Genomic DNA, 8,505 nt, shown 5'->3' with positions numbered 1-8,505 from the left:
CTTTGCTTTACTTGACCTGTGGTTCAAAGATAAGAATGTGTTTATTACAAATCCGTTTCTAGTACCGAAGTATGCCCGTACCGGCATGGTTTCTACAAAGTTGGCGACCTCTATAACACTTCAAGCGACCTTTTGACTAAAAGGGAACCTCGCAATCGGCCCGGCCTTCTCCCCTAGCTTCGCCTACTGATATTTATTGCTATGTAGCATTATAAAAATAAAAATGCATTAAAATGCGTTCGTGAACAAAATAGTTGATCTTTAATTCAATTATGGCTCTTGCAGATCTTGCATCTCTTTATCAAAAAACAAAACTCTGGCATTGCAGCCTACTCTCCAAAGTAAGGAATAAGCCAAAGGTTAAAACAAAATAAACTACAAGAATACATTTAATAGGCTACTTTACTATCCGAACGAGGGACTGCCCGCGGTCTAAGCAGAAAATATATTTATGTATGTTTGAATTCTCCCAACTGATTACAAGACATGTACTGAGATAAGTAAGGAGAGTTTGGGTGGTTGATGGTGGAGCTAAATGGAAAAATGTGCACTTATAGATCCAGAAAGAAAGTTCACTTAGTGACTTGCTTTCGGCAGACTTGACCTGGGTAAAAGGTGGTTAAAGCCGTCTTTGCCAAACCTCGCCATACCTTTGATCGCGGCAAAGACCATTGTGGATTTTGAGGTACTATGCCTTTGGTAGAGTGAAATGTGATCAAATGTGGTGTCAAAGTTACCTTTAATTGAGGGTCTCAATGGAGTGGTGGCTTTTACGGTTAACGGTTAAAATTTTGTTTTTTTACGTCCAAAGGTTTTGTTTTCATTATGCGGTTAACAAAAGTTAAAAATTAATTTTCGTTATTGAAAACATATGTTAGGTCTTAGGACCTAAAATATTGGATTGGAACGAAGAAGTGATCTAGTCTGTTTTATTTATAATCACTGACCGATTTTTATGCCTAACTGCTAAATGTTAACCCTATTGAAACCCTCATGTAAGTGTTTCAGTCCACAAAATGAATAATCCAATAAGAACATCAGATATTTGATAAAAAAATGTTGCTTTAATTTAAAGAAAATATATAAGGGAAAACATTTTCTAAGTTGGTCTCCCTTTCTGGTTTTATACAATGTATAGAAAAAAAATGTTTCCGGCAGGGCTTGAACCTGCGACCTTCCGCGTGTTAGGCGGATGTGATAACCACTACACTACGGAAACAACCACGATCAAGAAGAGCTCACATAAGGAGGGCTTCTTTTCAGTTCTGTAAATGTTCTAAATCGTTATAATGAATCCGCGGATTCGAACGGAATGTAATGGAATGGACTGGAGTGAAATGGAGATTGGACTTGGGCCGGTGGAGTGGGGTGGGTGAAGTAGACTGGACTAGAGTGGAGCAATAGCAGCTGCATCTTAACGTTTCGGGCTTTTTAGCACTAGGCAGTTACTTTTCAAGTCAAGTAACAACGCCACAAAAGCTTCATATGGGGGATGGGGGGGGGGGGGGGGGGACGTCAGCCTACTTGACATCTTGGCCTAATTATAGCTCGATCACATAGAGAAAGGCAATATATTTTCCTTTTTTACTAAATCAACTAAATTTTTAAAGTTATAACACAAACACTGTAAATTCGTTTTCACTGTAGAGCACTTTTCAAGTACGAATTATTTACTTCTTGCTTAAAAAATTAAACATTTGATGGCAAAATGAGCAATTGCTAAGGCAATTGGGTGGGGTTTAAAAGAGTGCATCACGTGAGGTTGTAAAAGGCGATTTACTAAAAGGCACCGATGGGATTTGAACCCATGACCTCCTGTTTACTAGACAGGCGCTCTAATCAACTGAGCTACGGCGCCCTGTGTGAGGAAACCGGCGGGTGTTAAATGTAATAGATCAAAAACGAGTGCGAGTTTTTCATCAGGGGTTCCAAACACCGAGAAAGAGATACGCCTACGGCGTCGTGCTTTTATTGTTTCGAGGTGTTTGGAACCCATGATGAAAAAAACGAGGCACGAGTTTTTGATATGGCCTCTCAAATTTGTGTGGGACTTAAGTAGAACTGTTTGAGAGCAATAGTAGGTTATTAAGGTGCGCTCTGTGGGCGATTGTTTGTTTGTTTGTTTGGTATTCAATTGGTAAATGAAATGAATATTTAATATGCGGCGATGCTGGCGAGTGAGGGAAGAATTTTTTAAGTAATATACCAGAAAAGACGCAAAGAAAGGCAACATAAAAAACTTTTCCTGCTACTAGTTTCCGAAAAAACTTGCTTATTTCATATTCAGAATGACCCAAATGTTCTCGGCTGGTTTTCATATCCTTCCTAGCACCTTTTTGTTTACTGAGCAGTTTCTAGACGGAAGATTTCAGAAAATTCTTGGATTGTTGTTCGAAGGCCACATGAACGTTTTCGATCATTTTTCGGACTTTTCCGAAAAGAAACGAAGTTTCCCAAAGACTTCCAAAAAGGTTTCGAAGATGGTTGAACTCACTCACGAGACGGAATATCTTGACAAACCAGTTTTACGCTGCGCTTGCGATAGGTGTGACACCAAAACGTGGGAGGGGGGCCTTCAGCCCCCCAAATGTTTTGGGGGATACACCCCATGCATGCCCCCTGCTCCGCCGCCTATGTTAACACAATTCAATCGCGTCACCGACTGCTAGTTCCCTTCTTCTGCAATGTTGCGAATAAACGGTCACACACGTTAGGATTATGGTGGGTAAAATATTGATGTATATAAAAATTAATTTAGAATAACAAGGAGAATGGAAAATGCAATCTTTTACAAGGAGAGTAGTACAAAAAATCATTTTGTATGAATAAAAGGTCGCGTAAATGAGTGTTCCAACTACTTTTGACCTACATTGTAGCATGCGTTTCTTAAAAGTAAGTAACGGTAGACGAATGTATCAAGAATCTATCAAGGAACTTGGGAAGATTTCTGTATTCAAATCAAACTTTATTCGCCTATCATTTGTGACAACGGCTCATTATTACAACCAGTAGCAGGAAGATACCCAGTTACAGTTTTGCTACAAATTAAAATTTTATTACAGTCAATAGTACTTCTTACAAGTTGCATTTCCATCCTAAAATATTACAGTTTAATTTATTTCTAATGTTAATGTAAATGCTGCTATAGATATATTATAATCACGTTTTTATATGAACTTTACGATTTACGAACAGAACTTAATTTGACTAACAACAGACGAAACAGAACGACTTAATTTGATTAACAGTACAAGAAAACTGACCAATTACTGTTGACAAACTTTACACGAGTCTTACAGCCAATAACATCACGGCTAAACTGACCAATCTACTTCAACGGACCAGACCTATAACATCATCGACTGACAACAACTTTTCACTTGACTGTGAAGATAACTTCCGCTTAGGTTGTCAAAACGTCATTTACCAACAACAGTTCTTCTCTGAACTACTCCCACCGGACGATCACATAATACGAACTACTGGTACTTCTGGGTTGAAACTAATAATTTTACTATATCCCGTATCTTGATCCGATCCACTGAACAAACAAACTAAAATTCTGGATTGCTTTCAAGCATGTGAAGGCAGCCTATCGACCGCAACTACAACAGTTGTTCACGATCTCACCAAAACTGACAAAATAAAGATCGAACTTTGGACGGAGCGCTACACTTACCAGAATAAAGCTTTCGAACTGTTCAAACTTATATATACCAAGTCCAAATTGTACATTCCAAAACTAACCCGTGACAGGCATTTAACCGTATATGATGACAAAATATAATAGGTTAAATGCTAGGGTACTGAGTACTGATTTCCAAAAATGAATAGGGATTCCACACCCTTTTACTTATTTATAAGCGCTTTAAAACTCTTATTTGGTAAGGTGCTGGATACCTTGTAAAACCAGTTACTCCTTTGAGATCCGGAAGAGTGCCATTCTCCGACGGCAAAAATGTGAACTTGTGCAGCATCCAGGACAAGAAAAGGAACAGCTCCACCTTAAAAGAGAGAACCAATTACAAACATGTAAAAAATCGTACATGCAAGTAAACACGGACTGCTTTATTACTTCGCTGACAAATAACAAACTGACACAAATTAAACAAAAGAAGATTAACATTTTTAAACTAGAACATAATTCACTTATCAATCGGTTGGTTCGTGTGAAGGTTTGGCACCCTTTATAAAATCATTTCCTTATACTATAATCATTGCCCGTACCATAGTAATTAATTCTATAGACTGGAAAAGGAGGATGGCACAGTGATTGACGGATTAGTATCTGAGAGCTCATCACAAACTAAGGTCATTGGCTGCCTTTAATTGTTTTTAAATTTAAATTGGCATTTCAGGAACTGCATGAACGGGTAATGCTGGTAATGCTGGTTTGACATAAATAAGCACCACATCCAGGGGTACTACAAATGAAACACTATTATCGGTTTCTGTATGTAACAGAAGAGGGTTTGGTGCCACAAACGATGAGCCACTAGGCATTTCCGACTGCTAGTACTGGAACATATTTTTTTCCTTTGGTAAATTAAATCCATCTTCATTATAATAATTTCTGACATGTGTTCAACATTATACTATAACATGTCTGTAGGTTGTCTAGTTAAACACGTGTGAGTTTTACGTCTCACCTTTGCCAGAGCTTCACCTGCACAAACCCGGCGCCCTGCTGAGAACGGGAGAAAGTTTCCAGAGTTGGTAATGAGCTGGCCATCAGCATCAATGTGGCGGCGAGGGTTGAACGAGTTTGGATTCTCCCAACAGCTTGGATCCAGATGGACATTCATGAAATTGACCAGCACTACTGTATCCTTGGGAACACGGTACCCAGCCAGTGAGGTGTCCTTCAGCGTGTAATGGGGAATGGCGGCTTCAGCAACATTTCCCACTCTCAGTGCCTCCATTATAGTGGCCTGAACGAGCGGAAGATGTGGACGATCATCCAGCCCTGGCATTCGGTCCCTTCCAACCACTTCATCTAGCTGGTTCTGTACCTCTGTTTGACATTCTGGATAGTTAACTAGGTATGCAATGGCTCATCGCAGGGTAGTACTGGTGGTCTCATAACTAGCGCTGAACATGTCTTCCAAGGTGTTGATGATGTAGTCATCTGACAGAATGGATGCTTTGTCTTCTGCACCCACTTCACTTTCAGCTGCAATCCTCTCTTTTAAGAGACTTCCAGTGAGGCTCTCGATCTCCGCTGTGGGGTCGAACTCTTTCTCTTGTACCTTTAACTGATGGCGAAGAATTTCAAAAATTCGGTCAAACATTTTCTGGAATGAGCGATATGCAGGAAATGGAAAGTACCTTGCTACTGGAAATAAATCTAAGAAAAAAGTTTGAGCGCTTGCTTCAGTGTTCGTGAAGGATTCATTATTCAACCGCCAAAGTTCCTCAAAATCTGGATGGGACGAATCAAAGTGCTTTCCAAATGTGATTCGACAAATCACGTTTGCAACACTTTCCATTAGAATCTTTTCCGGGGTCAAAGCCCTTTCCATTCTGGTCTTCAAAATACTGGACAAGCCTCGTTGCCTGTTCTGAGATCCTTTCTTCCACCATTTCCTGATCAGAGAGGTACTGTCGCACAGCTGTCATAAACAGCTTACGGTGAAATCTCCACGCAGGACCATAGTTCCCAAGGGCGATATCCTTTCCGCCTGAAATGCAACGGAAAATAAAATATTAATAGTATATATTATCGTATAGCTGTGACAAACAGCTTTCGGTGAAATTTCGAGGTAGGACCAGAGTTTCCTGCTACAATATCCTTCCCACCTTAAACACAAGAATGTAAAAGTAATTATAAAAAATTTATACAACATAAGGCAGAGCCTAATTCTGTACTGGATCCTCCACTGGATCGTTCAGCATCCGGTAGCTCAAAGCACATGATTTTTTTATTTTTCAAAGCTTTGTAACATTTCAGTGAGATGTTCGTTTTAGATTTTTTGTCTCCTAATTTCGACATTGACTAGCTAAAACTGCATAAAACATAAGTGGAAAAACAATTTATACATGACAAATCAAAAGGCTAAACTAACTGTTACTCTTCGTGTTAATAAGTCCTGACGTCTCTGGACTCCGCATCTAATAGCATGCCTCACTGACTCAGGGTAAATAATTTTCATTTGTCCGACACCATTTTTTACTTTCACGAGACATATCAGTGGCGGATCCAGACCTTCAGGTAAGTGGGGGGGCCCGACCATCCAGACTCCAAGAATAAGAGGGGCCCGCTCTCGAACATAACGTTTCTCAGCCCTACAGGCCTTGGTTTGGCCTGAAAATAAGGTGGGGGCCCGGGCCCACCGGGCCCCTCCCCTAGATCCACCACTGCATATTGTAGCAATTCCGGCAAATCGAATATTCTCAAGATGTGACAGATGAAAAATGAACAATGATGACCATAATTTAGTTCACTTTTGTTCTGTCCACTCTTTAGGTAGTGTAGTTTTAGTTATATACACATACCAAGTGTAGTCATCAAAAAGGAATAAAATGGAGGTCTTCCAGCATAGTCAGCAGATTTCTTCACAAGGACTTCCTTCACAGATTCAGCGTCATCCGCGACAACAAGTTTAAAGCTGCCAACTTTCAATGTATATAACGTACCATACTTCTTTCTCAAGCTTTGTAAGAAAATAAAAACAATGAAATAAAGAACATGAGGTGCTGTCCAAAATTGTTATACGTCATAAATAAATACAAGTTAAGCAATGGTTTCGTGTGGCATACCTTGAAATATCCCACGAGTGACTTGATTTTTTAGTATACACACGAGAATTTAGGTGTGTGTATATAGAGAAAAATCAAGTCACTAGTGAGATATTCACGGTATGCCACGAGAAAACATTGCATTACTATTTCATCCCATGCCTCTTACATACGCATATAATAGTTAATAAAGCTTACTAAGACGAATCAATACAACTTGCAAAAAAGGTACAACTTTAAATGAATATAAACTAATTGCGAGACGTGTAAAGCTTTCAATGTTACCGTATCCGGTTTAGATTCCTCCATCTGCTTTTGGAAAAGCCAAGAGAATTTGACATAAACTAGTTGTCCTGGCAGTGGTAAGACATTGATAATTCTTGTTTCAGAATATTCGTTTTGCTTGAACGTGAAAAAGTTTGCAATCCAAAGCTGTTTACTCAACCGTTTCTGGGTTTTCGGTCGCTGCTTGGCGAATTCTTCGACGTCTGCATAAAGTCTACGACCTCTAGTATCAGTGTGGAATTCGAGAGAATAATTTGGTTCAATTCGTCATTCATGATTAAACATTTTCTCGCAAAATCTAAACTGAGCTGAATGAAAATATAGAGCGCCTTGCCGGTGGAGAACTGGAAAGCAGTTTTGCCCTCACTACGCATCCAGACACACATCTCAGTTATAAACTGGGTGCGTTGGCCAGCTCAGCCACCGTCCCGTTTTTTCAATCTCAACAGATAATGCAAGAAGTTACAAACTATGAATTACATCAGAAATCTAAGTGCACCAGAGCTAGCCGGCCACGAAAAGCCCTGAAAACCAGCAAGCGGGGAAAACGGGGAACGTGTGCCCCCGACAAAGGCAGTGGCGCGACCCTTGGGGTTTTAAATTTAAGGTCTGCACACGATGCGGTCATTAAAAGAATTTTGTAAAAAAATAAAATAAAATAAACTTATTTTACCTAAAAGATTATGCTTCATGTCGCTGCGACATGTCCCTGCGTCTTGTCCCCACGTATGCGGAGACCTTAGGTATTCTTATCAAACATACAGTGGAACGAACCCCCTTTTCGGCATTTTACACGTTGCGTGACGACCCAAGCGAATATTGTGAAGATCAAGCACGTCTAATTTATGCAAGGATGCTTGTGTTGATTTTTGCGAGACAAATCAATTTCCAAAGTAATCGAAATGCATTGTAGGGGAGTGGAAGGAAAAGATTTTTATTTAAAGTATTTTTAGTTTGAGGAATAAGCAAGATAAAAACTAGACTGCCTAGAAAAGTGGTTAACGCGCTGTGCTTTATCGCGGGTTCTAATCACAACAGTACAATGTAAACAAACCTTGCTGTGGATTCGCGAAGGGTTTCTCCAGAATCAAAGCTCAGCAAATTTCCAATAAATGGCAAACATGTCAGACGAGGTCCCGGCGGCATGTTCCTAAACTGATACAACTCAATCAGTTGATTGAGAATCAGCAAGAAAACGATAGCAAGGAAAATATTTCCAAAGGTAAAATACTCCGACAATGACAACGCCATCTTTGATGCAAAATGCAAATCTGTATGTGCTGCATGAGTAATTCCCAGTCTCTATTGTTATTCAGGGCTAGGGGCATTGTTGTCAACTGTTATCTATTGTTTTAAGAGCCAATAAATTAACTCGTTCCGAAAGGTAGTGGGCGACCCGTAATTCCCTAATCTAACACAATGTCAATATTTGACGTCAAGTAGTGTCCCGAGACAGTCACACTGAATTGAAGCAACAAAAGG

At 39.8% G+C, this 8,505-nt stretch overlaps 2 non-coding genes and 1 pseudogene across 3 annotated transcripts; all 3 read right to left on the bottom strand.

Moving 5' to 3' along the window:
• Positions 1-1,146: 1,146 nt before the first annotated feature.
• Trnav-aac (transfer RNA valine (anticodon AAC)) lies at positions 1,147-1,219 on the bottom strand. The gene has a single exon. It is a non-coding gene; the product is annotated as a tRNA-Val (tRNA).
• Positions 1,220-1,784: 565 nt separating this feature from the next.
• Positions 1,785-1,858, bottom strand: Trnat-agu (transfer RNA threonine (anticodon AGU)). Its single transcript has one exon. It is a non-coding gene; the product is annotated as a tRNA-Thr (tRNA).
• An 840-nt stretch (positions 1,859-2,698) lies between these two features.
• On the bottom strand, positions 2,699-8,274 carry LOC144665708 (steroid 17-alpha-hydroxylase/17,20 lyase-like; annotated as a pseudogene). The gene is made up of 4 exons (XR_013573003.1): positions 8,078-8,274; positions 6,496-6,653; positions 4,650-5,681; positions 2,699-4,004 (listed from the first exon to the last, which is right to left on the bottom strand). The product of XR_013573003.1 is annotated as a steroid 17-alpha-hydroxylase/17,20 lyase-like (transcript).
• Between the last annotated feature and the right edge of the window lie 231 nt (positions 8,275-8,505).

This window comes from Oculina patagonica, chromosome 9, assembly GCF_052425735.1.
Source record: "Oculina patagonica isolate OP01 chromosome 9, crgOcupat, whole genome shotgun sequence".
NCBI lineage: Eukaryota > Metazoa > Cnidaria > Anthozoa > Scleractinia > Oculinidae > Oculina > Oculina patagonica.
Note: the sequence above shows the minus strand (reverse complement) of the source record. Positions and strands in the feature narration are given on the sequence as shown.